Genomic DNA, 25195 nt, shown 5'->3' on the forward strand with positions numbered 1-25195 from the left:
TTAGTGAGAAGAATACATAATATCAAATGCTTTTCCATATTCCGGTATAATCCCTGCAGCACCCCACTCCCCCACTCCCCCACCTACCACCACCTGGGAAACTTCATTTTTTCACGTGTAAAAAGTTAATGCCTGGGGGCGCCTAGGTGGCTCAGTCTGTTAAGCATCCGACTTTTGCTCAGGTCATGATCTCATCGGTTGTGAGTTCAAGCCCCATGTTGGGCTCTCTGCTGTCAGTGCAGAGCCCACTTTGGATCCTCTGTTTCCCTCTGTCTCTGCCCCTTGTGCGCACGCTTTCTCTTTAAAAAAATAAATAAACATTAAAAAAAAGTTAATACCTGGAGTTTTTTACTATGATGTGAAGTAGGGCTGTTGTGATATTGTGATTTATAAGAAGTGTGTGTATGTATGTTTGGTCTTTGACCCCATTCCTGGCACAAAGCTCCTGAAATCCTTGGAATTTCCTAAGTGTTGAGAAAGAGTAACGTGTTTTTCATTATGTTAATGAGGTTACTTTTGGAAAGCACTTGGGGATGGGACTAGTTGGTTGCCAGTGGTGCCAACCTTGTGTTTTGACGTCTGGAGCCTTCAGCTCCGCCTCCCCCACGCCCCCCACCTCCTGCCTCCCACCTCCACGGAGTGGGGAAAGGGGCTGGAGATGGAATCCATCACCAGCTGGCCAATGATTTAATCAGTCTCCTGCCTCTGTAATGAGGCCTTCATAAAAACCCAAAAGGACAGGGCTCCAAGAGCTTTCAGGCTGGTGAATATGTGGAATTTCAGGGAATGGTGAGCTCTGAGTGGGCAGGGAAATATGTCCTTTCTCTGTACCTTGTTTTATGTGTCTCTTCCATCTAGCTGTTCCTGGGAATTATATCCTTTTATAATAAACCGGTGATCTAGTAAGTACAGGATCTCTCTGAGTTCTGTGAGTTCCTCTAGCAAATTAACCGAACCCAGGGAGAGGGTCTTAGGAACCTCTGATTTATAGCCAGTTAGTTAGCAGTACCGGTAACAACCTGGACTTGGAGCTGTCCTCTGAAGTCTAAGGACGTGGTGATGGGAACGCCCAGTCTGTAGCCCATTGTCAGAAGCACAGGTAACCTGGGTTTGCAACTGGGAGCAGAAGATGCTGGTGGGGCGGGGGGAGGGGCAGTCCTGTAGGACTGAACCCTGAACCTGTGGAATTTGATGCTATCTTGCAGTAGATTAGTGTCAGAATTGAGTTGCATTGTATGACACCCAAGTGGTGTCTGGAGAATTACTGGGTGCTCTGTGAGAAGAAAAACACATTGGAATTGGGTCTCAGAACCAACTTATGTATATATGCTTTTGTCTTTTTTATGTTTATTTTTAATTTATTTTATTTTTTAAATGTTCATTTACTTTTTGAGATAGAAGCACGAGTGGGGGCAGAGAGAGAGAGAGAGAGAGGGAGACACAATCTGAAACAGGCTCCAGGCTCCGAGCCATCAACACAGAGCCTGACACGGGGCTCGAACTCATGGACCACGAGATCATGGCCTGAGCTGAAGTTGGATGCTTAACCGACTGAGCCACCCAGGCACCCCTATTTTTTATTTTTATTTTTTTAATTTAAATGTTTATTTTGAGAGAGAGCAGGGGAGGGGCAGAGAGGTGAAAGAGAATCCCAAGCAGGTTCCACACTGTCAGCACAGAGTCTTGATTACATGAACCCTGAGATCATGACCTGAGCCAAAACCGAGAGTTGGACACTTAACTGACTGAGCCATCCAGGTGCCCCACTTTCGTCTTTTTTTAAAAAATTTTTTAATGTTTATTTTTTAGAGAGAGAGAGAGAGAGAGCGGGTGCGAGCAGGAAAGAGTCAGAGAGAGATGGAGACACAGAATCTGAAGCAGGCTCCAGGCTCTGAGCTGTCAGCACAGAGCCTGATATGGGGCTTGAGCTCATGAACTGTGAGATCTTGACCTGAGCCGAGGTCGGACGGTCAACCGACTGAGCCACCCAGGTGCCCCACATTCAAGCCTGTTTCTTGATAGTAATGATCATTTTTAGTTATGAGCAGGGTAGATAAATTAAAACTGGCTGTTAGACATTCTTTTTAAAAAATAATTATATGATTGCATTTATGGTTATGTCAGATGGTGGTCCATATTCTACTTTCAGGAAGAAAGTCCATAGGCTTCCCTATTGAGAATTTGTCAGTGCCATGGCCTGGTGAAACCTATGGGAAAAGATACTCTTCTTTCTTTAGGATATCTGAGAATGTTCTTGACTATTTAACTTTTTTTTAAAAAACAGTTTCACCCTTTACTATTTTTTTTTAAAGTTTATCTATTTTGAGAGAGAGCGAGAGAGACTGGCAGAGGGGCACAGAGAGAGAGAGAGAGAGAGAGAGAGAGAGAGAGAGAGAGAGAATCCCAGGCAGGCCCCACACTGTCAGTGCAGAGCCCGAGGCAGGCTCAGTGTGGGGCTCGAGGCTCAAACTCACAAACCTTGAGATCACAACCAGAGCTGGGATAAAGAAATGCTAAACTGACTGAGCCACCTAGCTGCCCCCTGGACTATTTAACTTTTGAGTTATTATTATTATTATTATTATTATTATTATTGTTAAATAGGCTCCACAGTGGGCTTGGGGCTTGAACTAAGGACCCTGAGATCCAGACCTGAGCTGAGATCAAGAGTCAGATACTTAACCAACTGAGCCACCCAGGCACCCCTAACTTTTGAGTAAATAAAGATGCACTAGTAGCTTAAAAAAATGTTTTTAACATTTATTTATCTTTGAGAGACTGAGAGAGACAGAATATGAGCAGGGGATGGGTAGAGAGAGTGGGAGATATAGAATCTGGAGCAGGCTCCTGGCTGTGAGCTGTCAGTAGAGAGCCTGATGCAGGGTTCGAATCCACGAACTGTGAGATCATGACCTGAGCTGATGTTGGACGCTTAACCCACTGAGCCATCCAGGCGCCCCATCAACTTTTTTAAAGTAAGCTCTACGTCCAGTGCGGGGCTTGAACTCATGACCCTGAAATCAAGAATTGCTTGCTCTACCCACTGAGCCAGCCAGGCTATGCCTGCACTAGCAATTTTCTAGTGAAACAGTTTGCAGGTCTGGGGAGAGAATTTTGGAGCAAATGGAAATACAGAATAGTTAATTTTCAGACACTCTATAGATTGACTTATTTTAGTTAGATACATAAAATGTATTTGTAGCTTTAGTTAAAATGATCCCCTGTCAATACAATCACCTTGTTTTATTTTCATGGTAGCTTTTACCACTGCTTGGTATTTTCTTGTTTCTTTGTGGTCTTTCTCCCCCCACTAGAATTTAAGCACTGTGAGAGCAGGGACTTTGTGGTTTAATGCTGTAACCTTTGTGGCTCTAAGTTGGTAGAGCATACGCTTCCTTTTCTTTTTAGATGTTTATTTATCTTGAGAGAGAGCGAGCGAGCGCGCAAGTGAGCGTGAGAGCATGTGCGCGTGCTTGAAGCAGAGAGGCAGAGAAGGAGGGAGAGTCTCCAGCAGGCTCTGCACTGTCAACGCAGAGCCCGACTTGGCTTGATCCCATGAACAGTGAGATTATGACCCAAACTGAAATCACGAGTAAGATGCTCAGCTGACAGCCACGCAGGTACCCTGAGCACGCTACTCTTGATCTTGGGGTTGTGAGTTTGAGTCCCATTGGGCGTGGAGCCTACTTAGAAGAATAATATTACTTTATCTGGATACTGATAAAGTATTTAGAAGTAAATTCAGTCCTAGTTGTGAATGTAACTAAACTTCTGAACTTTCAGAAATCACTCAGGGTGTTTTGCTTTTTGTTTTAAATCTGAGAAGTGGAAAAAGTTTTGAGATCTGAGGAGCCTTGTCAGTATTACTATAAAATACAAGAAATTAGAGGTGAGGCTAAAAAAAGACTCCAGGCTCCAAAGTCCATTAAATAAATGTTGTGCTGTATGTAACTATGTCTGAGCTCATTATCTGAGTTATGACTATTAGCATATTTTCTTCTGATCAGTTTTATCTTCAAGTTAAGGTAAGCTTTTACTGTTAAGCATCTGATTTGGTACATTTCCAAACTTAGCTTCTTTTGCAAGTTGCAGAAAAGAAATGTGAAAAAGGTGAGAAAAGAGTAGTTAGAAACTGTATTGCTTTTTTGCCACCATCTTGGAGGAGGATCAGGGGAGGGGAGTTATGTTTGCTTGCACTTTATTTTCCAGTGTTGAACATATTACCTAATATCAAATTCCAAATGTACTGCTCATTATGTGTGTTAATCAAGTGTAACAGTAGCGATGATTCCACCATCGTTTCAGTGCATTGTAGAGTTTATTATAGCATTTTCAGTATGTCCTCATAATAATTCTTTAGAGGGGGGGAAGTCTTGTGGTATTTATGCAAATACTTTACACATGAGGAGTTAGCCTTTCACAGGTGCCAAACATGGCCCAAGGTCACACAACTAAAATTGGTAAAATAAACTCTAGAATATACATCTTGTTTCCTGGTTTCGTGTTCTTTAGAACCATAGAATTTTAGATCAGGAAGAAGTTTTAAGGGCTCTTAATCTCATATATATATATAAATTATGAAATAATTTAGCATTACAAAGCTAATGTGCCAGTATTCCAATCCAGCTCTCATCCTCAGATTGGTTCTGTATTGTTTCTAATCTTCCATGTCTTTGATCTTGGAGATATGTATGTTACTGAATGAATTGACTAGCTGATAGCAAAGGTATTTGGGTTTCTTAATAGTTTTCTGGTTCATGTGTATACTTGTAATGGTGAATGGCTTCCAAAAATATTTGAATGTATTTTGAGGCATCTTGGAATAGTGGAAAGAACATAAGCCTTCGAGCAAAGCAAACTTGTTGGAATCTTAGGACTCCTTTCCTCAACTGTTTGACCTTGTGGAAATTACCTAACTTCTTTGTTTTTTCATCTGTAAAATGGACAGGATATCACCTACCTTAAAATAATTAAAGATAGTGTATTATGTTAAGTTTCTGACACGTGGGCTATACTCTGTTAACATTATTTTACAAAATGTCACATACAAAACTTTTTTACAGTATAGAAAGGAACAGCTAAGATGAAAAAAACAAATTTGGGGGCACCTGGCTGACTGAGTTGGGAGAGCATGTGATGCTTGATCTTGAGGTTGTGAGGTTGAGCCCCACATTGGGTATAGAGATTACTTAAGTAAAACAAAATTTGGGAATGCATTTATAGCAAATACACCCAAAGGTTTTATATTAGAATTCATACAAATTGATATAAACAACTATTGTCATCTTAAATGTTAGTGGACTTGAAGGTTTTAATAATATTACTACCATTTACTGAGTCTTACTTAGTGAAGTGCTTGACAGCTGTCACTTTAAATCCTTAGGCAGTAACCATGCAAAGAATAGGTGCAAATCTCCCATTTTACAGATAGCCAAAAATCGTAAAAATGTACCTTGTCTCTAATCAAGAGCCCTGGAATAAATGTTGATCTACTTGGATCTAATAATGAGAAAATCAGGAATAATTCAGCATAAAATCTATATGTATATAGGAAGCAGTGTTATAATGAAACAGTGGAGTCAATCTTAATGTCTAACAATAAATAAATAGGTTATAGGAAATCATATCTGGTGGAATTTCATGAAAACATTAGTTTTTATTATGAATATCACAGAGGTGGTAGAAGTGCGTATATAGATGGAAAATTATGCACTATTAATCCACTCTGTGTTTACAGTTTTGAAAAGATTTACATCTAGGCATTTATGCACACATATATAGACAAAGCCTGGAAAGAAAAATGAAAATAAGTGATTTATCAGGGTAATGGATGCTGTGTGATTGTTCTGAGTTTCTTAAAGGTAATTTTGTGTGTAATTTTGTGGAAACCAAGGTAATAATGCTTCCTGTGTAGTGTACATTGAAGAACATTGCCCTTAAACTATCAGGGGACTTGACCTCGATGACATGGTCCAATATACTGTATCTTCTACCTTCGGGGGACTTTAATACTCTCAACTACTGGTGTTTTACTTTTTTCTTCCAGTAGACTTTCACTACACATTATCAGTCAACCTATTGTATTTTACTGTGGAGTTTCAGTGTTATTCTTCTTCTTGAAAATCATAGCTACAATAAGTAGACCTACATATACTATATAACTATTTTTTCCCTTAATGGGTTTGAGATTCTTCAACTTCTTGGTGAGATGAAAGAAGCATGCTTATTTAAGCCCCAGATATATGTCTGTCCCACTGCAGTATTCTGAGGGAAACCATCCATTGTAATCTTCTATGCCCATTGCCTTTTGTGGAGCTTGTCTTGTCAATCAGCAAAGCAAATAACTTCACTGCTCTCTGCCTCCCAAATTACTTCATATATTTTATGGTTGATATATTTTATGGTATGTGTGTTCTTTTCTGTTTCATTGCTTCTGTAAAAAAGACTGGTTGAGGTGTTAGTTTTGATTCCTTCTCTTTTTCCATTCATCTGTACTACAAGACACAGTGCACCATTGATTCTGGTATTTCTCATTTATATACTGATTTTAAAAGAAGCTTGTTAGAATTTACTTGTGTAAGGGGCGCCTGGGTGGCTTAGTCAGTTGAGTGTTCGACTTCAGCTCAGGTCATGATCTCACGATTTGTGAGTTCGAGCCCTGCGTTGGGCTCTGTGCTGACAGCTCAGAGGTTGGAGCCTGGAGCCTGCTTCTGATTCTGTGTCTCCTTCTCTCTCTGCACCCCCCCCCCCCCAACTTGTGCTCTCTCTCTTTCAAAAATAAATAAATGTAAAAAAAAAATAAAAAAATAAAAAGATTTTACTTGTGTAAATAGTATGATGGTTGTGGCGGTTTGAGAACTTACCAGAATCCTTTTTCAGTTGTTTGCACTTATGTTCCAGTTAAGGGTATTACTGTTAAATTGATATCCCCTGCCTTCCCCCAATGTGTATGCTTGTGCATGCATCCCTCTGATTGGTTTTAAATTTTAAGTTGATTTATTTATTTTGAGGGAGAGAGAGAGTGTGTGTGTGTGCCTGCGTGCAGGGGAGGGGCACAGAGAGAGGGGGAGAGAGAATCCCAAACCAATTCCAAGCTCTCAGGGTGGATTTGTTTTAAATTAATATTCAGGGAGCGGTGCCTGGGTGGCTCAGTGGGTTAAGCATCCAACTCTTGATTTCAACTCAGGTCATGATCTCACTTCCTAAGTTCCAGCCCTGCATTGGGATCTGTGCTGACAGCATGGAGCCTGCTTGGGAATCTCTCTCTCCCTCTCTCTCTGCCCCTCCCCTACACATGGGTACATACTCTTTCTCAAAATAAATAAATAAACATTTTAAAAAATATTCAGGGAGTGAAATCATTGAGAGTCCTCTGTACTGTGATTCTTTGGAATGTTCATATTTCTTGTATCGTGTATTTTACACAACCATTGTTTGGAAAATTTACAGGTTGTGTTGCATGGTCTTCATGTCTTCCAAGGATTTAAGAAGGATTTTTAAAATGTTTAGAGCAAATTACTTTGAAAGAAGGAGTAACTGTTGTATAAAAATAATGATATCTACCCATGGTAAAAATTCAGTACAAAAGAGGTGTAACATGAAAAATTCCAATGTCACCATTCCCAGTTTCAGAAGTAACCACTGCTAATAGTTTCTTTGGATCCTTCTAGAAATTTTGTTAAGCATAAACAAATTGGATCATATTTGATCAATGGGTGGCTCAGTCAGTGGAGCATGCAACTCTTGATCTCAGGGTTGTGAGTTCAAGCCCCACATTGGGTGTAGAGATTATTTAAAAATAAAATCTTGGGGGGTCCTGGGTGGCTCAGTCAGTTAAGCGTCTGACTTCAGCTCAGGTCACGATCTCATGCCTCATGAGTTCGAGCCCCACGTTAGGTTCTGTGCTGACAGCTCAGAGCCCGGACCCTGCTTCAGATTCTGTGTCTCCATCTCCTTCTGCCCCTCCCCCCCTCAAAAATAACTAAACATTAAAATAGTGTTTAAAAAAAAGTCTTAAAAGGAAACATATGTGTTGGTCTGTAATTTGTTCTTTCTACTTGATGACACTATCCTAACATTTAATAATATCAGCACATGTTTTAGCAGTATATGCTTTATGAGTCTAATTATCCATCATGGCTCTTAAAAATGCACATTTTTTTCTGGGAGTACATGTAATTTAGTGTTTTTTTTTCTTCCAGAAAAAGTGGTATTGTATTATTCTCTATACTAAGTTCGCCTAAACAATTTTTGTTGTGTGGGAAGTTCATGGGGATGTGATTTAGGGCATACCTTATTCCCAAAAAAGAACTTTATTATAATGGTGTCTTTTCAGTGTGAATTGTGTATAAGATGCAGTTTTTGTCCTCAAAGAGTCCACAGTCTGAATACAGAAGGTAGCTAAGGAAACAAAAACATTAAAATATAGAATCATTATTGTAATGATGGAAACTTGTGTAAAGTTTAGGAGTAGAAAGAGGTAGTGATTATCTGGAAAAGTTCAGGGAGTGTGCCTTACCATAGTGATTGAGATTCAGTAGAAGTTTATCAGGGCATTCCAAACCAGCCAGCCATCCCCCTCTCCCCCTCTCCCCCTCTCCCCCTCTTCCCCTCTTCCCCTCTTCCCCTCTTCCCCTCTTCCCCTCTTCCCTTCTCCTTACACATTGTAGTAGTATCCAACTGCTCTTAGTTCCCTTAAACATACCACGCCGTTTGATGCCTACATGTTTCTTTGCTTGAGCTTTCTAATGCCTAGAATATTCCTGCACCCACTTGCCAGCATAACTGTATATGTCCTTCCAGATTTAGATTGGGGTCACATGGGAACCATATCTGAGCTCCTTTTTCCTAGTTAAGAGCCACTTCTCTGTGCCCTGGGGCTTCCTATGCATATTTATGCCAGTGTACTTTCAGTATACTCAATTGTGTAATTGCTTGGGTGACACCTTCACTGTACTGTAAAACTCATTTGCACGGGTGTGTGTGTGTGTGTGTGTGTGTGTGTGTGACTGTTTTATGCATCCCCCCCATATTTTATTATGAAAAATTTACAATATACATAATTGTACAGTGATCACCCGTATATCCATCACTTAGATTCTGTCTTTAACATTTTGCTATAATTGCTTTGTCAGATACCATCCATCTAGCCACTGCTCCCTTCTATCCATTGATGACCTTTTTTTTGGTGGGATTTCAAAGTAAGTTGTAGGGGCACCTGAGTGGCTCAGTCAGTTAAGCATCCGACTTCAGCTCAGGTCATGATCTCATGGTTCGTGGGTTCGAGCCCTGCATGGGGCTCTGTGCTGACAGCTCAGAGCCTGGAGCCTGCTTCAGATTCTGTGTCCCCCCCCCCCCCCCCCCGCCCCTCCCCTGCTCGCTCACTCGCTGTCTCTCTCTCTCTAAAAAATAAATAAACATCAAAGTAAGTTGTAGACATTAGTACCTTTCTACCCCTAAAGACTTCAGCATTATGGTCATTAAATGGAGTTCGTGTTTTATTTTCATCCTTTTTTTACATTTTGAAAATTGTACCTGTTATTTTTATCAGGGCTGTCACAGTGTTAGTATAGAGGTGCTTAGTATTTGAATTGAAATCCTTAATTTTGTGCATTTAACTATAAGTATATTGCACTTGAAAGGAGCGATTTATTAAGGGCTGGAGTAGAGAGAATTTCATAGAACAAGGGTAATTATTATGATTATTAGAATAATTTATAATTTAAAGGCTGAAATAAATGCTAGGTAAATAGAAAAGGGTAATTAGGAAATGGATTTGGGGATAGAGTGGGGAGGAATAGCGAGGTTTGAGAGGATGCCAGGAGCTGATGTTAGAAGCTAGGGTTTTAATTGGGCTTTACAGAATGGTTCTAGGTTGAGCAGAAGAGGGTGGTTATGGTTACAGACTGGAGAAACAGAGATGGGAATGAATAACTTTCATGGAATAATGAGACCAGCATTGTAATTGGGATTATAGGTTTGTTTTCAATAATAAAAACATTAGTTTCTGGTCTTTGCAGGATCTTCTCAAGATTGGGAAGTGGCTTGTGTAACAAGTGCTCAGAGATTATCTTGTATTTTTCTTAAACTCACAGCTTAAAAAATAAACTCTTTTTATCTGATACTTTTTTTCAACTAAGTAAGCTTCTGTCTTGGGTTGTTCAGACTTCAAAAAACAGGCAGCGTCTGGTATTTCCGTAGAATATAGAAATTGGAAGGAGGAAGATCTCAGTGGCAAATGAAGCCTATATGGAATAAACTTCTGGAGATTTACAATCTTGATTAACTTAAATTTGGGCAATATCTTATAGAAAAGACCTATTTCCTTCTTGTGGAAAGAAGAGTGGTGTGGTGACCACCGGTGGCTTCGACTCTGGGAAGCTTCTTAAGGACATTTTGGGGAAGTGCATTGAGGTGTGGGTTTCTGGCATTTGAGTGAGTAAGGTTCGGATGATTAAGTGGCCCAAGGCAGGAAAGGGGAAGTGTGTTTGTTTCTCTTCCCAACTACTCATGCCTTCTCAGTCTCTAAAACTGGGTCGTTTTGTATATTAGAGGTTGCAGATTCTATGGCTTACAGCAGCTTTTCTTAAAGTGTGATATGGACCCATCTGTGTAGGGGATTTATGAATAATACAGATACCTGAGACTTTAATACAGATTTACTGAAGAAGTCTCTTGGTGTGGGTCCTGTGACATTGCATTTTAATAAGCATTTTATATGATTCTTACGCAGTTGGAATTTAAGAGAATCACTCTTATACATAGACTTTTCCATTATTTATTTATTAAGTGATCACCTGTAGATACTATGGTGGGGCTACTGCTCCCCTTCAGAAAAGTACAATTATAGGTGGCAAATGCCTATTTGCTTTATAATATGATTGATGGTAAAATGCAGCTGTTGTTGATTTTCTGCTGCTCTAGATTTTGCTAGAGATCATTTTGTGTACACGATTGTAAGGAAACAATCGTTTTTATTGCATGTATTGATCATGGTTTGTAAGATATTTCGGCGTTTTTTCTATGTAATTGTTTTAAACATTTAAATACAGAGGAAGGAAACCAACACCTCTCTTATATTTGAAATGGACTGATTCAGAAGACTTGAAGAGCATAATCTCATTTATCTTCTGAAGATATGGTATGTGAATTAGCCTAACAAGATACCCATCTGTCCCATCTGTTTGTGAAGCAAATGTGCAAAGACAGGTTCAAGCCCCAGATTTTTGCCTCTTACTATCTGTATAACCCTGGGCAAGACTCTTAACCTTTTAAAAAATATTCAGTGTTGATGAATGTTTACAGAGAGTTGATGATGTGTTGTAGGAACCATGTTATGACATTGCTTAAATATTTTGATAAGACTTTTGGTTTTACCATGATGTGAGGGATGTTTTGGGTATGATACAGAAATAACGAGGTGAACAGGAAAAAACCCTTTGCAAACTTTTTTTTAGCATATTTGGTGACAGATAAAATGTGCACATCACAAAAGAAAGTATGTAAGGAGGGTCTGTAGTGCATCCAAGAAGCATGGAGAGTCGTGAGCTAGCTTAAGAGGGGATGGCTGATCTCAAAAATCTTAAGTGCAAAAGATAATGTCCTTTGTGGGTGGCAATGGTGAGCAGGGTAGAAGATAAAGCTTTGGTAGACAAGGTTTAGTCAGACTAGGAGAGATGATAGGGTTGTATATAACAACTATTGCATTGCCTGAAAAAGGGCTGTGTATAACAACTGTGGCATTGCATGAGGATGCCATATTAGCAGGAAGTGATCTGTCTGTGGAAGCAGTGGAGAGAATCTGTGGCTTCTCAAGCCTGAAAGACTATCCTGACACTTAAAGAGATTTTTGAAGTTGGCAAGAAAGAGGTCATTAACCTGGTGTAGTCAGTCTTTCTCCACATCCTGTGCCCCTGGCAAGCAGTGATTTGTTTTCTGTCCATAGTTTTTACTTTTCTAGACTGTCATGTAAATGGAATCCTACAATTAATAAGTAGTCTATTGAACCTGGCTCCTTTCAGTTAACATAATGCATTTGAGATTCAGTGGAGTCATGTGTATCAAGTTTGTTCCTTTTTACTACTGGGTAGTATTCCATTGTATGGGTGTAACATAATTTGCTTATCCATTCACCAGTAGGATATTTGGATTGTTTTTCTATTGTTTAGTGATTAATGAATCACTTTGAAGTTTTATACTTTTAGGTTTTTACACTGCCTCTAGCATTCATTTTGAGTTAATTTTTGCATATGGTACGAGGTAATGGATTAAGTAACTTCTTTTGGTATATGGGTACCCAACCTTTGAAAAGGACCTTTCTTCATTGAAATTCCTTGGTAACTTTGTCAAAAGCCAAGTGACCATTTGTGGTGTGGGTCTGTTTCAAGTTTGTAGTTCTGTTGGTCTATCTTGATCACCATTTGCACTGCCTTGGTTATTGTAGCTTTATATGAAGCAGTGATATAATGTATAGTGGGAGTCCTCCAAATTTGTTGTTTCAAAATTGTTTTGGCTGTTGTAGGGGCGCCTGGGTGGCTCAGTCAGTTAAGTGTCTGACTTCAGCTCAGGTCACGATCTCACGGTTCGTGAGTTTGAGCCCTGCTTCGGGCTCTGTGCTGACAGCTCAGAGCCTGGAACCTGCTTTGGATTCTGTGTCTCCCTCTCTCTCTGCCCCACCCCTGTTTGCACTCTGTCTCTGTCTCTCAAAGATGAATAAACATTAGAAAAAAATTGTTTTGGCTGTTGTAATTCCTTTGCCTTTTCACCTAACACAAACCATGAGACAATGACCTGAGCCGAAATCAAGAGTCAGACACTTAAGGACTGAGCCACCCAGGTGCACCACCCCCCATACTAGGATTTTTGATTAGACTTTTTAAAGTTTTATTTTGGTGTAATACTAGAGTCATAAGAAGTTGCCAAAACAGGAGAGAAGTCCCATGTATTTTTCACTCAGTTTTAACCAGTGGAAACATCTTGCAGAGTGATAATACAATATCGAGACCAGGAAATTGGCATTGGTGCAACCCATAGAGTCTATTTATTTAGATTTTTACAGTTATATGTGCATCCATTTGTGTGACAGTGTGTTTATAATTCTGTCCAGTTTTATCACATGTGTAGATGAATGTAACCATCACCACCAAGATAACAGAACTGTTCCATCATCACAAAGATCCCTCATACTACTTGTTTATAGGTACTTTCATCCCCCTCCCTCACCTTCCTCAATTCTGTCCCTAATCCCTGGCAACCACTAATTTGTTTTCCATAATTGTGTCATTTTGGAGACTATTATAAATGGAAATGATACAGTAAATAACCTGTTGAAATTAGCTTTTTTTGCTCAACATAATTGTCTTGAGTTCTGTCCAAGTTGTTGCATTCCAATAGTTAAGTCCTTTATATTGCTGAGTCATATTCCATGGTACAGATGTACCACAGGTTAACCATCGACTCATTGAAGGAAATTTGAAATTAGTGTTCATGTTAATTTGTATTAGTTTGCTAGGGCTCCCAGTACCAGAAAGTGGGTGGCTTAAACAATGATAATCTATTGTTTTGCAGTTCTGGAGGCTAGATATCCCAGAGCATGGTGTCAGCAGGGTTGGTTCCTTCTGAGGGCTGTGGGAGAGAGTCTGTTCCATGCCTCTTCCCAAACTTCTCATAGCTTGCTGGCAATCTTTGGTGTTTCTTGGTTTATAAAAGCATCACCTTGGTCTCCTCCTTCATCTTTTACATGATGTTCTCACTGTGTGCATGTCTGTCTCAATTCCCTTCCCTATTTTAATTTTTTTAAATTTTCTTTATTTTTAAATGTTTACTTATTTATTTTGAGAAAAAACATAAGTGGGGGAGGGGCAGAGAGCGAGAGGGAGAGAGAATCCCAAGCAGGCTCCACACCATCAGTTCAGAGTCCGAAGCAGATAATTTTTTCTCTTACACTTAAACTCTTAATTTTTAATACCATTACACTTAAACTTTTGATTTTTAATACCATTAACCTGATTACTTATTTGCTATCCTACAGGAAAAAGAAAATAGCTTTGGACGAACATGATCAGTATTCTAACAAATGATAAAACTATTTAAAAATTTTTTTCCTTAACATTAACATTTATTTATTTTTGACAGAGCACGAGTGGGGGGGAGGGGCAGAGAGAGAGGAGGGACACAGAATCCGAAGCAGGCTCCAGGCTCTGAGCTGTCAGCACAGAGCACGACGCGGGGCTCGAACTCACAAACCGTGAGATCATGACCTGAGCTGAAGTCGGACGCTCAACCGACTGAGCCACCCAGGCGCTCCACAAATGATAAAACTATTAAGCAAAGTTTAAATTTTCCTTAGATTTCATTTTGTCTTTGGAATTCATCACACTAAGGATGTTGTGTTGTGTTTTGGAATCTTAGTATAAGCGCTTTCTCTGTATATTTGTGTGATTTATTCAGTGTACAGGATTAAGTTTATTTTTCTAAATTTTTTCAACTTCAGGCATTTCAGAAATTCAGTTTCATGTCTCCAATAGATAATTCATTTTCCTAAATCAGAAGTTAAAATTCAACATAGAAGGGTATACATAGAAGTCTCCAGAGACTCCTGCCTTCTCTATTCTTTGTTTTTTCTTTTTCTTTTCCTTTGGTAAATATTATTTGTTTTTTTTTTTTTTTTGAGAGAGAGGGCGAGCACAAGTGGGGGAGGGGCAGAGAGCGTATATCAAGCTGACAGTGTGGAGCCTGGTGTGGGGCTTGATCCCATGATCATGACCTGAGCCAAAATCAAGAGTTAGACGCTTAACTGAGGAGTTGGTGCTCCTCTGTTCTTTCTTTCATCCCCTTCCCCTCACAGGCAACTTAAAAAATGTTTCTTGTCAATCCTTCCAGTATTTCCTTCTGGGCAGACAAACACATCCATGTATACGTTCTTATTTTACTATACTATCTTGAAAGTAGTATACTAGTCAAAATAATTTGTTATATGGGAATGCAAGCTGGTGCAGCCATGGTAGAAAACAGTATGGAGGGTCCTCAAAAAACTAAAAATAGAACTACCCTATGACCCAGCAATTGCACTACTCGGCATTTATCCACGGGATACGGGTGTGCTGTTTCGAAGGGACACATGCACCCCCATGTTTATAGCAGCACTATCAACAGTAGCCAAAGTATGGAAAGAGCCCAAATGTCCATCAATGGATGAACGGATAAAGAAGGTGTGGTATGTATGTATGTATGTATGTATGTGTGTGTGTATACACACACACACACACACACACACACACACACACACAATGGGGTATTACTCGGCAATCAAAAAGAATGAAATGTTGCCATTTGCAACTACATGGATGGAACTGGAGGGTATCATTCTAAGTGAAATTAGAGAAAGACAGAAATCATGACTTCACTCATATGAGGGCTTTAAGAGACAAAACAGATGAACATAAGGGAAGGGAAACAAAAATAATACAAAAACAGGAAGGGGGACAAAACAGAAGAGACTCATAAATATGGAGAACAAACTGAGGGTTACGGGAGGGATTGTGGGAGGGGGATGGGCTAAATGTGTAAGGGGCACTAAGGAATCTACTCCTGAAATTATTGTTTCACTATATGCTAACTAATTTGGATGTAAATTTTAAAAAATAAAAAATAAAATAATTTGTTACAGACATTGATATTAGGTGCCAGACCTAACAGAAGAGTTGTGTTGATGATGTCTTCCATGGTGTGAGAGTTGAATCTGCCATACTGACCTGAACCATTTCATGATCTGTCTGCAAGTTATGATCAACATGAAGTAGTGAGATAGTTTCACTAGTAACTGTGCTAATGATTAATACAACATTGGAGAAATCTGCTTGTTACTATGTAATTTTAGAAAGAAAATGATAGACAGATGAAATATAGTTGAATACCTAGTAAGTGGTTATTGCTAGCCAAAGCAAGTGGTAACAGGAGTAACCTATGTGTGTGGGGGTGCACAATGAGTGGGATATTTGGCAAACATTGGCAGAATAATTTGCAAGAAGCAGTTGAAGAAATCTTTTTCTTGTTTGAAACTTATTAATCAGAAAAGCTGAGCATAATCTCGGATGGTAGAGAGATTGCTTTTCATGATGAAAAGAGTACTTTGAGCACTTTTGCCAAAGTAGTAATAATAGAATAAAATGGGAGATACTTGAATATGAAGAATCTCCTTAGGCATGTTGTTCTCAGATTTTGCTAAATTATTTGGCACTTTTTTTTTTTATAAAGTGGATCGTTACACACATGTTTTTCTATTGAAAGTTTTCTTTTTTTTTAATTGTTTTTATTTATTTTTGAGAGAGAGAGACAGACAGACAGACAGAGTGTGAGCAGGGGAGGGGCAGAGAGAGAGGAGACACAGAATCCGAAGCAAGCTCCGGGCTCTGAGCTGTCAGCACAGAACCCGACGAGAGGCTTGAACCCACGAACTGCGAGATCATGACCTGAGCTGAAGTCGGACACTCAACCGACTAAGCCACCCAGGCACCCCAAAAGAGTTTTCTAATTGAAAAATTTCTTTCCTTACTAATGACTTCACAGATAAATCATCAGTGCAACAAATTCCATCTTAAAAGTAAGGGTGCAATAACTATAAACCTCTCCCAATTTAAGATAGTAGTTTCAAGTTCACTGCAATATAGTATACTTTCAAGTATACCTAATACTTAAAACATTAGTTCTAAGATATATTTTCCTTTAATAACATATCGTTCTTAATATTAAATGTGTACTGAGTCATTATTTTGCTTCCTTTTTTAGCATTTAGATAATCCTTTTAGGGGAAATTTTGTAGGATGCTTTAATATATTTGTGGTGGCTTAGAAATAAGGTGGTCTTTTGGTCTCAGTTGCTCTATGAGTTTAAAAAATTTCCACCATCTTAGAGCTCAGATTGAGAGTTGGTTTTGTTTCCCTCTTTTCCACCATTGGATGGCATACTCAGGTGGATGAAATACACTTACAGGGATATGGGATATAAAGGCACTAAAAATGGAATAGGTTACAGGGCAAAATGTGGGGGCCCTTTGTAATATCTAGTATCAGTAATCTGTATATGTTTAACATTTTAATATCTCTTCTTACTGATCATCTTCATGAGGTATGCTAATGATTAGCTCCCCCCACCAAATTTAATGGAACCACATGCTACATTTTAGGGATCAGTAGTAACTCCTCTAATTCCTAGTATCATCACATGATGCAATTCTAGCATGTTTAGCCCTTGACTGCAGCCTGCTTGATTGCTGCTAGAAGGTTCTTGTCGCTTTTTTCCAGCTTTAAGTTGTGTGCTGTTTTCTTGTGGGAAACTATGAAACTTGTACCATCAAATTTTATAATTAAATTTTTTTTAACATTTATTTATTTTTGAGACGGAGACAGAGCATGAACAGGGGAGGGGCAGAGAGAGAGGGAGACACAGAATTGGAAGCAGACTCCAGGCTCTGAGCCATCAGCCCAGAGCCCGACGCGGGGCTCGAACTCACGGACCGTGAGATCGTGACCTGAGCTGAAGTCGGACGCTCAACCGACTGAGCCACCCAGGCGCCCCTCAAATTTTGAGCAAAGGAGAGAAACATTGAACATTTATTAAATGGGTTTCAATGATCATTTTTATGCTCTGGTTTGTAACTTTAAAAATATAGCTAGGCCTAGCTTACCTTGTTCAGTCTAAGCAAAAAAGTGCTTCCATTTTTTTTTTTTTTTAAATCTGGATGTTTCTTTGGGTCTTTTGCCATAAAGTTACACAAGCTTTGGTTCATTTTTTACCATATTAAAGAGACAAAAAAATCTGTTTGCTAAAGCCAAATACTTTGAGTGTAGATATAAATTGTTAGTGTCTTATTTATAAAACTACATTTCAAAAGATGTCAATAGTTAAGGTCTGTAGTATGCTTATTCAGTAGAAAGGTGTTCTCAAGTGTCTGGTGATACAATCTTATGAGACTGTATGATACAAGAGATGCTTACTTGATAAAAGGTTAAAATTTAATTTTATTGTGGTAAAAAACTTAAAATGTACCATCTTCACCTTTTTTTTTGTTTAATTCAAAATTTTTTTTAAAAGTTTTATAGAGAGTGCAAGCAAGAGAGAGGGGCAGAGGGCGAGAGAGATAATCTTTTTAAAATTTATTTTTATTTTTTGAGAGAGAGCGCAAGTGCACATGCGTGCGTGATTGTGAGCAGGGGAGAGGCAGAGGGAGAGAGAGTGAAAGAATCCTAGGCAAGGCTCCATACTCAGCGCAGAGCCCCATATGGAGCTCTGTCTCACAGCTGTGGGATCATGACCTGAGCGGAAATCAAGAGTCAGACACTCAACTGACTGAGCCACCTAGCCCCGGCCCCCGCCATCTTTACCATTTTTAAGCAGACAGTTCAATTAAATTGACATTGTTGTGTAACAGATTTCTAGAACTTTTTCATCTTGAAACTCTGATTTAATGATACCCATTAAACAACTCTCCTTTTCCCACTCCCTCCACCTCCTGGTAAACACCATTCTACTTTTTGTTTCTTTGGATTTGACTACGTTAGATACCTCATCATGTCAGTAGAATCATACAGTATTTGTCTTTTTGTGACTGACCGGCTTATTTCATTTAGCATAGTGTCTTGGAGGCTCATGCATGTTGTAGCATGTGACAAGATTTCCATCCTTGTTAAGGATGGATAATATTCTATTGTATGTATATACCATATTTTATTTATCTGTTCAGCTGTTGATAGACGTGGGCTGCTTCCATCTCTTGGCTATTGGGAATATTGCTGCTGTGAATGTGGGTATGCAAATACCTGAGAACCAGCTTTCAGTTGTTTTGGATATATACCCGAAAGTGGGGATTGCTGGATCATATGGCAGTTCAGTTAAAAATTTGGGGGGAACCTCCACAGTGTTTTGCATAGCACATGCACGGTTGTACAATCTTACCAACAGTGCACAAGTGTTCAGTGTTTTACACATCTTTGTGGACACTTGCTTGCATGTGTATTTTGGTTCTAGCCATCCCAGTGAGTATGAAGTGGTATCTCATTGTGGTTTTGATTTGATTTTGATTTAGATCCTTTGCCCATTTTTTATTTGGGTATTTGAATTTTTGTTGTTGAGTTGCAGGAATTCTTTATATATTCTGGATATTAACCTTTTACCAGATACATGATTTGCAAATATTTTCTCCCATTCTGTAGTTTTTCACTCTGTTGGTTGTGTCCTTTGATGTGTAAAATTTTTGATATTGTCTCATTTGTCTGTTTTTGCTTTCGTTACCTGTTTTTGGTCTCCTATCCAAGAAATCATTGCCAAGTTCGGTGTTATGAAGCTTTTCCTCTACATTTTCTTGTAGGAATTTTATAGTTTTAGGTCCTACATTTAGGTCTTTAACCTGTTTTTAATGAAATTTTTTTATATGGTGTGAGATAATGAATGGTTCAACTTCACATCTTTTGCGTGTGGATATCCAGTTTCCCCAGCACCATTTGTTGAAGAGACTGTCATTTCCCTATTGAGTGGTCTTCATACTTCTGTCAAAAATAATTTGAACGTGTATGCAAGGGTTTATTTCTGATCTCTCCGTTCTATTCTGTTGGTCTTTATGTCTGTCTGTGTTTATGGTAGTACAACGCTGTTTTGATTACTGTAGCTTTGTGATATGTTTTGAAAGCAGGAAGTGTGATTCCTCCAACTTTCTTTTATTCTAAATTGTTTCGGTTATTTGGAGTCCCTTGAATTTTATGATGATTTTTTCTGTTTTCTGGAAAAAAAAATGCTCTTGGGATTTTGATAGCAATTTCATTGAATCTGTGGATTGTTTTGGGTAGTATGGACATCTTAAATGATAATACGTCTTCCAATCAATTTACATAGGTATCTTGTGACTTATTTGTGCCTTCTTTAATTTCTTTTTATTTTCTCTAAGACCTTAAGTAATTTCTACACCCAATGTGGGGCTTGAACTCATATCCATGAGACCAAAAGCCACATGCTCCACCGACTGATCCAGTCAGGTGCCCCAAGTGTCCTCTTTAATTTCATCCAGCAATATTTTGTAATTTTCAGTGTATAAGTATTCTACCTCCTTGGTTAGGTTTATTCCTAAGAAGTTTTTTCTTTTGATGCAATTGTAAATAAACTTATTTTCTTAGTTTCCCTTATTGGATTGTTCATTGTTGGTGTATAGAAGCAACAACTGATTTTTTTTAAGTTTTTATTTATTTTGAGATAGAGAGACCGTGTGTGTGCACACAAGCGGGAGGGGGCAGAGGGAAGGAGAGACAGAATCCCAAGCAGGCTCTGCACCACCAGCGCAGGGCTAGATGTGGGGCTCAAACGCGTGAACCGTGAGATCATGACCTGATCCGAGATCAAGAGTCTGACCCTTAACCACTGAGACACCCAGGCATGCCGAAGCACAGCTGATTTTGTGTGTTGACTTTGTATCCTGCAGCTTTGCTGAATTTGTTCATTCTAACAGGTGTGTGTGTGTGTGTGTGTGTGTGTTTGTGAAATTTTTCAAGTTTTCTACATCCAGGATCATATCTGAAAACAGATAATTTTACTTTTATAATTTGGGTGTCTTTTATTTTTCTTGTTTTTCATTTTCATTAAAATTTTTTAATGTTTATTTATTTTTGAGAAAGATGGAGAAATAGTGAGCAGAGGAGGGGCAGAGAGAGAAGGAGACACAGAATCTGTAGCAGGCTCCAGGCTCTGAGCTGTCAGCACAGAGTCCAATGTGGGGCTTGAACCCACGAACCGTGAGATCATGACCTGAGCTGATGTCCGATGCTGTCTTTAACCGACTGAGCCACCCAGGTGCCCTTAATTGCTTTTTAAAAAATGTTTATTTTTGAGAGAAAGAAAACAAGTGGGGAAGGGGCAAAGAGAGGAGGACAGAATCTGAAGCAGGTTGCACACTGACCGCAGACAGTCCGATGTGGGGCTAGAACTCATGAACTGTGAGATTATGACCTGAGCCCAGGTCTGACATTTTAACAGTCGGAGCCACCCAGACACGCACCCCTCTTGCTTAATTGTTTTGGGTAGGACTGCTGATACTATGTTGCATAGAAGTGGGGAGAGTGGGCATCCTTGCTTCATTCCTGATCTTTTTCTTTTTTCCAATGTTTATTTTTGAGAGACAGAGACAGAGCATGAGTGGGGGAGGGGCAGAGAGAGAGGGAGACACAGAATCTGAAGAATCTGAAGCAGGCTCCAGGCTCCGAGCTGTTGGCACAGAGCTCGACAGGAGGCTCGAACTGTGAGATCATGACCTGAGTCAAAGTTTGACGCTTATCTGATTGAGCCACTCAGGCCCACCCCCCCCCCCCCCCCCCCCCCCGCCTCATTCCTGATCTTTTTTTTTTTTTTTTTTTTTTTTACTCTTGAACCACAGGCGCACCTGGGTGGCTCAGTTGGTGGTGTTTCCTACTTTTTTTTTTTTTCCCAACGTTTTTTATTTATTTTTGGGACAGAGAGAGACAGAGCATGAACGGGGGAGGGGCAGAGAGAGAGGGAGACACAGAATCGGAAACAGGCTCCAGGCTCCGAGCCATCAGCCCAGAGCCCGACGCGGGGCTCGAACTCACGGACCGCGAGATCGTGACCTGGCTGAAGTCGGACAGTTAACCGACTGCGCCACCCAGGCGCCCCTCATTCCTGATCTTAAAGGGAAAGTTTCAGTCTTTAACAGTAGGATATTAGCTGTGGGCTTTTCATTAGTGGCCTTTGTTTTGTTGACTTTCCTTCTATTCCTAGTTTGTTGAGTGTTTTTATCATGAAAATGTGTTGAATTTTATCAAATGCTTTTTCTGCATCAGTTGAGATGATTATGAATTTTTTTGTCCTTCATTCAGTTTGGTGCATTGCAATGATTGATTTTCATATGTTGCACCAGCCTTGCATTCTAGGAATAAATCCCATTTGGTTATGGTGTATACTATGTTTAAGGTGCTATTGAATTTGGTTTGCTAGTATATTTTTAAGGATTTCTGTATTGGTGTTCATCAGGGATGTTGGTCTGAGGGTTTTCGTAGTGTCTGTCTGGCTTAATTTAACTTTTAAAATGTCATTTACATGTTTTAATCTTTAGGAAAGTTTAAGGTTAGAATTTAAATAAATTTAGTTTACATATGTATGACTCTTCTGTTATTGTCATTGTGTAGAATTAACAAATGAAGAACCAACCTCTTAAATCTGAAATAAGAAATGGAGAGTATCCATACTGGTTTATAAACTTCATTGTGAAAGCATATTTGATTTCTGAACTTCCAATATAAATATAATTCAAGCCTATGAATTGTATACTGTGGGTGTTAGTAGAAAGGTTAGCAGTTTATATCAAGTGGATGCTAATGCTAGGTATTTTAACAGGTTGTTATCTAACCAGAAATAGAAGGCACAAAAAATATTAAATATGTAGCTTGTATGTTGTGTTTCCTGGTCATACTAAAATGACAATATTTTTGTGCTTACTAGTAGTAACTGAAAATATACACTTTAGATTAAAATTTCCCATTATCCTCTATAAAGTGGTTTTGCTTGTTTACACTTTGCTTTTATTGTTGTTTGTTAACTGAATTGTTATCTTAGTGACAGTTGTATCTCCCTATTCCTGTGACTTATTAATAAACACTCAGTATTTCATTTAGATACTTTTTGTACTACCTTGAATAAATAAATGAAAGTTTTGATATAATCCGAGAATATGTGAGATAAAAATGTGGATTTCCCTTGAAATCCAGGTAGGATTATCCTTATTTTCATTTACTTTGCTATCACATCTGCTTTGCTATCTGTTGCTTGAAATCTGCCAGTGAGCTAGTGGTGCCCAATGTGAAGTGGGTTTGATGGTGATAATACTGTGCTTATACTGTATACCATTTATAAGTATTTACACATGAATTTAGCTCATGGTTGTAAATTTGGTTTTCAGATCTAGATATTCATTTATATCAGCTAATTGGGTCTCACCTTTGAAATGTTGATAGCCACTACACCCAGTTGTAATTATCTCTGTTTATTCATGATGTCTTAACATACAGAAAGTTCTGTCAGTGGGGGCATGTATATATTTTTAAATTAACTCAGTGTCGAAAGGTAGGTATGGTATTCTGGTATAAGTTAGATGAAGAGTGAGCATCGATAGTATTTTTAAAAATTACTCATGATTTAGCTATTGACCTTGGCAGACTGAGATAAGAGTTTAAGGTGATAGTTTATGGTAAAACAAATATTCTGTCTGTTTTGATGTTTAGCTTGATATTTATTTTGATATTTATCTGTTTTGATATTTATTTATAAAAGTCAACTGCAGCTTGTTAGGACACACTGGGGAATCAGCAGACTTGGAATTAGATAGTTGATACATGTCCAGTATATCAGGTATGATATGATATCCAGTGTCTAGCAGCAGCCAGTGCCGGTATGGTAGACAGATGGGAGGACGATGTGGCATTCAGATTAGGGCATCTGGAGAGACACAGAGATGCTGTTTTTAGGGTGGGTTTTGGGCAGGAATCCAGTTCATGGGATGGGGTTGGTAGATAATTTATAGCAAGAACAAAGCAGGGTATTGATCCTGGGATGACTCAGACACAGGGTACAACTGAGTACAGGGTGAAAGAGTAGTGGGTCTGCAGGAATAAAGCAGAAGCTTTTTCTTATCTTCCTCCCCTTCCCCTGCCAACACCCCCCCTCCCCCAACTGGTAGTACTCATTTGTTGCAAAGTTGAGGAGTGGCATGCTAGATTTTCTACAGAAATCAGAATTGATGGCCAAGATCTGGGGCAAGCAGAATATGTAGGTTGGGCCAGGTGATTCTAATTGTGTTTAGCACTGGAGTCGTATTTGGAAGGTATTGGGGAATGTGGGTAGACAAGGAAACTAGCAAGATTGCTGAGCACCTACTATCACATACTTAAAAATAGGAGGGGAACAGGTGGATGTTTCCAGTTCTGTCTGGCTTTAGTTTCTGGCAATGTGTAGTGATAGCATATCTGTGTAGACTGTGCCCCAGCTTGCTCCTTCCCCTCTTCCTGAAGTAGAAGTTGTTTCTGAAGTGTCGTGGCATTGTGTTCAGTTTGTCTACTTATTTGAGAAAGTCCTTTTACTTCTGGCCTCCCTCTTTCCTTCTGTATGTTGTTTTTTAAGTTTGTAAGGGCAGATACTTGACCTATCGTACAGTTAATTAGGAAATGTAGGTGGGGTCATTAATTCTCTGAAGTGCCCAGATTTCTTCTAGTCCTACCATTTCCAGATTACCTTTTCCTGTGCTAAAGCAGGTGCTTTCACTAGAAATTCTTAAGGACTCCATCCAGGTTTATGGAAACGAAAATATATTTGCAAATGATACACGTGGTAGCTACGATATGAGTATGCTATCAAGAAATGTTTTGGTTGAAGTTTTGTTACTGGTCTGGGTGTGCATGATCATTGCTTGATTTGTCATTCTTTACACCTTGTCATCTCCTTAGAAGACTATAGCAGAAATTGGGGAGATAAACAGAGGGAAGAAAAACATCTTTTTGAGCAAGGAGAAATCTTTTTTTAAGAAGGTTATTAATCATTAAAGGGACAGTAGATTTTCTTCTTTTGAAGGTAAGTATTTACGATTAGCAGTTTTTTGGTGAGCTTTTCATTTCTTGCCCTGTGTACTCAAAGTTGCCACGTATCATTTGACATAAGGAATGATAATAACTTTCCTATTTTGGTTAAGTGTTCTGCTGCAGGAACTAGTTTACCTTTTAACATTCATGACCTCAACCTAAATGATAGACTCCTGCCAGTTGGCTTCTAAGAAAGTAGATAGGCCAATAAAAGCATACCTATGTTCATAAAGTTTTTGGGGGTGCCTGGGTGGCTCAATTGGTTAAGCGTCGGACTCTTGATTTTGGCTTGGGCCATGATCTCATGGTTTGAGTTTCAGCCCTGTGTGGGGGCTCCACCCTGGCAGTTCGGACCCTGCTTGGGATCATCTTTCTGCCTCTCTCTTTGCCGCATGCCCCCTCAAAATAAATACATCAACTTTAAAAAAATGTACAAAAAGTTTTTGTTCCCTGCTAACCTTGAGTAGATGAACATGGTAATGATCATTTTATGTGAGCGCTTGGATGGCTCGGTTGGTGGAGCATGCGACTCTTGATCTCAGGGGTCGTGAATTTGAGCCCCACATCGGGAG

At 39.2% G+C, this 25195-nt stretch overlaps 1 protein-coding gene across 9 annotated transcripts in view; it reads left to right on the forward strand.

The window, feature by feature from the left end:
* STAG2 (stromal antigen 2) overlaps positions 1-25195 on the forward strand; it is a 137536-nt gene that overhangs the window by 19930 nt on the left and 92411 nt on the right. Inside the window, exon 2 of one of the 9 annotated variants that reach the window (XM_042973901.1) lies at positions 24492-24615. The exons of 7 other annotated variants lie outside the window; for them this stretch is intronic. The gene's annotated coding sequence lies outside the window, so the exon portion shown is untranslated. Of the gene's footprint in view, positions 1-22777; positions 24616-25195 lie in introns of those variants that run through there. One more of the 9 variants, XM_042973904.1, reaches the window with a different exon arrangement.

This window comes from Panthera tigris, chromosome X (assembly GCF_018350195.1).
Source record: "Panthera tigris isolate Pti1 chromosome X, P.tigris_Pti1_mat1.1, whole genome shotgun sequence".
NCBI lineage: Eukaryota > Metazoa > Chordata > Mammalia > Carnivora > Felidae > Panthera > Panthera tigris.